Source organism: Salmo salar, chromosome ssa10 (assembly GCF_905237065.1).
Source record: "Salmo salar chromosome ssa10, Ssal_v3.1, whole genome shotgun sequence".
NCBI classification, from domain to species: Eukaryota; Metazoa; Chordata; class Actinopteri; order Salmoniformes; family Salmonidae; genus Salmo; species Salmo salar.
This window is the reverse complement of record NC_059451.1, coordinates 100,609,223-100,616,208: the sequence shown is the minus strand read 5'-3', so window position 1 is coordinate 100,616,208 and position 6,986 is coordinate 100,609,223. Positions and strand designations below refer to the sequence as shown.

At 42.9% G+C, this 6,986-nt stretch overlaps 1 pseudogene; it reads right to left on the bottom strand.

Moving 5' to 3' along the window:
• Positions 1–1,418: 1,418 nt before the first annotated feature.
• Positions 1,419–6,986, bottom strand: part of LOC123723936 (leucine-rich repeat-containing protein 4C-like) — a 50,139-nt pseudogene continuing 44,571 nt past the window's right edge.

Sequence of the window (6,986 nt, the reverse complement as noted above, 5' to 3'; positions counted from 1 at the left end):
CATGCATGTAAAGTCCTCTAAAGTTTGATGTTATTTTACACACCAGAGAACTTTGAGTCTATCAGATACTGTACATAGATTTTTATTTTGTGTTGTTGACTGTACGTTTATTTATGTGTAACTCTGTGTTGGTGTTTTTGTCGCACTGCTTTGCTTTATCTTGGGCAGGTCGCAGTTGTAAATGAGAACTTGTTCTCAACTGGCCTACCTGGTTAAATAAAGGTGAAATAACAAAAGAAAAAAAACATACATAGATACGATTTGGTAAAAATGTGTCTACAATGGATACAAGAACATATTATTTCAGGTAAATGTCATTTTACTTGATTCTGCAAACGAAGCCAGACAGGCTTGTAAGGCAAACAGGGTGTAAGACATCCCATTTCAAATAGTTTACAGGTGCCTATTATGAACTTCAAAATATGTTTGCACTGAGGAAGCAACTGGGATTTGATTTGATTTTGAGGAGGCAACTGGGTTATAATGACTGTGGCTTGTATCAACACCTTGTTGTACACCATGTTATTGCAAAAACAAACACACAAAAGACAAATTCATCCAAGTTGCAGACATTTACAATTCAATTGAATTTCATTGTTAATGCTTCTTCTCCTCCCCTCAAGCGTCTGAATCCTCAGTTATGTAAAGTGTGCTAACAATAGACTTGCCTAGATTATCTGTAATTACAATCAGATTTTATGATTAGTTTAATCCAAATCTCATAAACCTTGGTGTGAAAAAGTCAAGCGCAATTGGAAATCCTGACCTCTCCTCTCGGGAGGGTACTGTACGAACACATGCTTTTCACTAACTGCTGATGGTGTGGGGTTTTACGGGGATGGTGACAATGTGTTTACTGTTGTGGCTGTTAAATCAGAGTTAGTTATCATTACTAGTTAGTAAGTAGTTAGTAACAGCACAAGACATGTTATCTTACTTGTAAAAGGTCTTTCATTTGAGAACCAAGGCATATTGTTGGCACCTTGTATCCTTTTGACCCTGTTACAGTTTCCTGTTCTTCACCAGATTGTACAACAATTAATGTAAGTAATAACCATCATCATTCACACTTTCCAGGTCTATATCAAAGTCTTTAATATGAAACTTGACAAGGACGAGTGCTAGTGGTAATTTGATAATCATTCCCACTGTAGACAATCAACCATTTACAAGAACATTAGTCATTGTTGTAACCTGCTGGCAATCTCCATAATTATATGCAGAGACCGTGATGCTGTATGCAATGAATAGAAGGAGAAAAAGCTATTATCACTCCATATACAGCTGTCATATTCACTTACTTATACCGCAACCTCAACGGATGACCTTCCTTGCACAGAAAACACTTCTGGGTGGTGTGTTGTTTTGTGGCTCTAACTATAGATAAAAAAGGTTGTAAATAAGAACCAGACCATACAGAAAAACAACAATAGTTTATTTGTAACCTTATTTTTGTGTATGAACTACAAACTCTGGTTTCTATATTCAATCTTCATTTTTTTTAAAAGGTCATGAAAGTATACTTACATGATAATCAATTTCTTATTCTTTTACAGCATGTTTCTCTTTTTCACTTGTTGAACAGTTTGTTGGCACATGTAAAATTAAAATTTACAAATGTTTTTTTTTTATTATTTTTTTATTTCAAAATGTATCTTTATATAAATCTACCACTAGAACAGCATTCCCTTTCAGAGAAAAATAAAAATGACGTGGAAAGAAAAACATCTTGCCCCATCTACCCAACCAAAACACTGAGATACAGTACATACAGAATGAGATGGATTGACTAAATTTCAATAGATTCACCATAAAAGTCTCCAAATGATGAAGGAAAGAGAAGGGAAGATGGATAAACTCTTATTTCAAACTTTTGGATCCAGACCCCACCATTATCTCCAAACACACAAAGACATGGTTTACCACTGTGCTAAACTTCATGTAAACATGTTTCACCATGAGTAGTTATTGTATTGGAAGGGATGTCACACTGAGGAACATATTTGTTTCATGTTGACTAAAACTGGGTTGTAGAAGCTCATGTGAGATGGAATTTACTTAATTATTAATGACGTCATTAAGTGCCACATGACATTAAAATAAGTTATTCATTCATCTTTGTGGATTACATCTTTCTGTGCACTTGCTGCCTAAAGTATACCGTAGAAGTGACTTTTATACTGATTGCATCATTTGTCTATTCTCTGGTCCTGCATCCCCTACTGTCTGGGTTTAAGTGGAAAAGTAACAGGGATGACACAACTTAGCATTATCATCTGCAACAACCTCTATAGCCTACTGTTTAATGCCAAACACTGGTCAAGTGCAAGGGGATGACATGCTATTACGTCACTGTAAAAATATTGTAACATAGTTGAGGTGCATTTCCATTAACGCTATCCATAGAAATATTTCCATTTGACTATGAGTAATGAGTAAAGCATCTAGCCAATGGGAACTCTGTTAGCTCATGCCTTTCTGCTCAAGGTCATGGTTTCTATGGTGAATGAATCAGCCCACTACTGTATTTGACATCATATCATTAATAGTGCTTTCTCCCAGAGAAGAACTAGATGACATCTAGATGGGAAACAATGATAAGAATTTACCCCCAACCTTCTGGAAAATGTAAAATAGTACACAATCATTTATTTTCTCAGAAACAGAATGGAACCGAAAGAAAAAGGACTGTTGCATAATCTTTCTTAGATGTTTGACATTATGGAGGGTGTGGAGATCAAAAGTAAAAAGGAAGAAAAAAATATCAGTTCACTTCATCTATAAAGAGACACCTGGGGCATGTGGCTAAGCCTTGGATGTGAAGGGTACTTGTTTGGCCTCTGTATTTATGGCACCATCTTTCACTGTGGGGCCCATTGAACGTTTTCCAGGGAACAGGGTGCCTGTGAAAAGCTGTCCACCCAAAGCCCCTGCAGGCACATCAATTAAAATGGAAATGGTGCCATGGCCGAAGTAGAGGGATGCAGGTGTGACCTGAACATCTGCTTGATGCCCGAAGTCACACGCCTCATACCTAAATCCTCTCTCTGCAAAAGCCCTGGCACTCTGTCCTCTGGGCTTCATCCTGCGCTTGGCAGGAGCCCGGTGTGAATCTGAGGCTGCCGTGCCCAATGTGGGAACAGACTACAGACGACAGGCAATGTGCTGGAAGAAACAGCTGTGTTCGGGGTCCTAAACCCCCACTCCCACTCACCAGTCAGCTCCTTGAAGTCAGGGGTCAGAGGTCACAGCGAGTTCATACAGGAGTCTCATCAGAATTATTGGGGGAGTTCTAGGTATCTTCTTTTGGACAAATTATTAGATATTTCAACACCTGGAGAAGTGCTTAATTTCTCAGGAACCACATTAATATGATACAGCAATCTTCTGGAAATGCGCCCATATCTGTGATGGAATGGCACACCATTATAACAGATGGTGTCAGATGGAAACAAGGGGTATGACATTCAGGGAGCTCTCATATGCCTGACTACATTTGCCAAAGTGATCTTAAAGCATCTTTGTGTGACTCACAAAGGTATGATGGATTAGAGCAAATAGAATGAAGAAGGAATCACAAATAGTATAAATGCACAACGTGTAAATGAGACAAAAACACTGTGTGAAACGTGTGATTTTCTGGCGCAATAAACACAGTGAAACAACTATGAATCGCTTGTTGCTAACAGTTGGCCCTGGGTTAGTTTGGAACACACTTCCCTCGTTTAACTTCCCCAATCTATTGATGGCAGAGCCAAGTGTACATCTGTGTCTAATGCATTTGAGTGGAAGATTTAATGAAATATTGTGTTATTATCAGATTTCATCGCTGACAGTCCCAGCGTTCACCCTCAGATAACGACCAAGCTTTTAATCCATCTAAATTAACAGATGGTCACAAAAGATTTCATCAATTAATTTGTGGCAGGAGGAAATCTCTGTGGTTATGTAGAAATTCTCAAAGTATGTGGGGTAAAAAGAGATTGCCAACTTGCCATCACATACAGACTTATGGTTAGCATTAGATTCACATAGAGTTTGTAAGCATATTAGTAAACCACCCTCCCTCAACTTAAGAAAACAAAACATCTGATGAAATAAGTGCTGAAAAAATAATTGCAGAATACAGTTTTTTTCTTGATTAACCACAATATATTTTTTCTTAAATAAATAACTTCTGTTTTGTAAAGACACTTTTTGAAACATTAGACATACCCTAGTTCCTTCCCAATGTCATTGAATAAACATCAACCACTGATACCCTGGACACACAGCGAGTCAAGTCCTCCACTTCCCATTCATAGTCCTCATAACTAATATCCAATAATGTCCCTTTTAGTAATTTTATCAATTCGTCTCATTATGAAAAAAGTTTTAGATCTGGGTCTCTTGTACATTGTCTTTCGAGCTGGCCCGGATTAACAAAGGTTCGTGCGCAGAGCTGTGTATGGAGTTGATGGTGGAGACGTGGTTGTACGCAGTCTTATAGGTGTTGTAATGGTTGAGGTGCTCATGCTCGAGCGGGGGAAGAGTCAGGTGGCCCTCCATGGCCGGCCCGCCCGTCACACAGTCCTCGTCCACGTTGATGATCTCGATGGTGCGCTGGGGTGCATGGTGATTCTGCTGGTGGTGCTGCTTTCTCATCTTGTAGAAGATGATGAGCATGACAGCAGCCATGAGGGTGATGGCCACAAAGCAGCCGATGATGATCTTGGTGGTCTTCATTACCTCGTCCAGGCCGGTCATTGAGCCGCCGTTCAGGTCTGTGACGGGGATGGTAAAGGTCTTCTCTGTGACCCGGGTGGAGAGGGGTGTTCGGGCCGTGGTGGTGGTGGTAGAGGTGGATGAGACGGTCTCCCAGGAGCCGGCAGAGGGGTAGGGCCCACATTATGCCCAACTGTGGTGCGCCCCTCGTCATGCACTGGCTCTATGGTCTCCACTGTCACTGTGGTAAAGTAGCTAAGGACGTTCTCTGTGGATGACACGTTGAGCGTGGCAGATGCTGTGGTATTGCCCGCTGAGTTGCTCACCAGGCAGGTGTAGGTGCCCGTGTCCTGCATGGTGACGTTGGTGAAGTTGAGCGTGCCATCGTTTAGCACGGAAATGCGGATCTTGTATGCACCATGGGTCATAATGGAGCCATTGGGTGTAATCCAACTGACTGAGGTCAGAGAACTGGCCCTGCACTTCAGCTCTGCTGCCATGCCCTCTGTCACGTTCAGGTCAGCCGGAGGCTCTACGATAACCGGTGCATAACAATGGAAATAGTTCTGGTCCAGCTCACCGATGTAGCGCCCCTTGTGGCTTGCTGGGGAACTGCAGCGGGCACAGCAGCTGGTGTTGGCCGGCACCATCTCTTTGAGCCACCAGCTGAGCCACAGGATGTCACAGTTACAGTTCCAGGGGTTGTGGTGGAGGTGGACTCTCTCCAGGTGGTGCAGGGGGGTGAAGAGATCATGGGGCAGCAGAGTGAGGTTGTTGTGGGCCAGGTTGAGCTCCACAAGCGACTGCAGGTCATCAAAGGAGTTCCTCTCAATGGTCTGGATCTGGGCGTGCATCATCCACAGCTTCTGCAGGTGGATCAGCCCTTTGAAGGAGCCAGGTCTGATGACCGTCAGCTGGTTCCCTGACATCTCTAGCTCGTCCAGCTTGACCAGAGGGATGAGGTTGGGAATCTCCTTGAGATTGCACATGCCCAGGTTCAGGTAGCGCAGGTTGCTGAGTCCCTCGAAAGCTCCCTCTGAGATATACGAGAGGCGTTTCAGTTCCCCTAAGTCCAGCCTCCGTAGCGAGGGCACCCTGTTGAACGCATACGAGGGAATGCTCTCGATTGGGTTGTTCCTCAGCCACAGCTCCTTGAGCTTGGAGAGGTACTCAAAGGCTCCGTTGGGGATGGTGGTGAGGCGGTTGTCGAATAGCTCCAGGGTGTTGAGACTAGCCAGGCCGTTGAAAGCCCCAATCTCAATGTTGCGGATGTGGTTCTTGCTGAGCTGGAGGATCTCCAGGTGCCGCAGGTGCTTGAAGCTGTCCACCTTGATCACCTGGATGAGGTTCTCCTGAAGGTTCAGATATCGTGTGTTGGTGGAGATGCCGTCTGGGACATCACGTAGTCCCCGCCGGGTGCAGATCACCTTGCTGAACTGGTTGCTGCAAGAGCAGACGGATGGGCAGGTCTGCGCACGCACCAGGCCCGCCACCGCCAGGAGTTGGAGGGCCAGGAGCAGCACGAACAAAGGGTCGGACAGGACCCGGTTCCACCTAGGACCTCTCATCGTCTGCTGCTGCCAAGAAGAGGTCATTTTGTTCAACATTCATAATTCATTGGCTGGATCATCCACTCTTTGGGAAGAGGCGGGGTTGGGGAAGGCTGAAATGAGAGAACAAGAGAGAAAGGGGAGGGGTAGGTTAAAAGGGAGGAATGTAAATGCAACACCATCATGTATTGCAATATGATGAGATTATAATGTGTTTACAAGATATAATTATATCATGTGTACATGAGCTCTGAGTGATGACACATGCTCTGAAGCCTTTTAATGCAGTTCTTGTGCAATGAAACATTGAAAGGATAAACCGTGCATAATTAGGGCTGTGGCGGTCATTACATTTAGTCATCCGGTGATTGTCAAGCAAATAACTGCCGGTCTCACGGTAATTGACCGTTAATTAACATAAACACATTTAGCTTCTCCTGGCTTCCACACATAGCCTACAATCCACTGATGCAGACCTTTGGAACATCTACATTTTAAAAAGTCTAATAAATCCATGTAATAAAGCCTACACCATCACAATAAATACATTATTTATTTTAGACAGGTCTAACGAAACATGATATGTAGTCTATTTTAGAAGAACAGAATAGCATACTTTGAGTTGCCCTTGTGTTACTGTAGGCCATGATCTGGCTATGCCAATGGCTATGGGCTACACTAATTCATTTAGCTGACAAGATATTCTTAGAGATCCATGGCATTATTTTTTAT